Raw genomic sequence first — 323 nt, 5'->3', positions numbered from 1 at the left:
TGCCACGGCTTCCCTGCAGGAGGCCCGGGGGCGACCGCTTTGCCAGGTTATGCAGAGTCACATGGATGCCTAATCTCGTTTTATGGGCCTCTGTGGGGTTCCTCCCCGGCTAAACTGGTTTTGACGTCGTCCGTGTGGACGTATCTTGACATTCTGGCCACTTCGGGGTCAGGGAGGAGTTTTCCTCCAGGCCAGATCGGCCCGGGGATCCTGGGGATTTTTGCATTCCTCTGGAGCTGCGGTGGCTCAAGTGGTTCAGACGCTGAACTGCAGGCTGTGGAAGGTCAGTAGTTCAGCAGTTCGAGACCCGAGTGTGCCGCATG

Source organism: Gekko japonicus, unplaced genomic scaffold, assembly GCF_001447785.1.
Source record: "Gekko japonicus isolate JY-2015 unplaced genomic scaffold, Gekko_japonicus_V1.1 scaffold5104, whole genome shotgun sequence".
NCBI lineage: Eukaryota > Metazoa > Chordata > Lepidosauria > Squamata > Gekkonidae > Gekko > Gekko japonicus.
The sequence above is the reverse complement of the archived record's forward strand: the minus strand, read 5'-3'. Positions refer to the sequence as shown.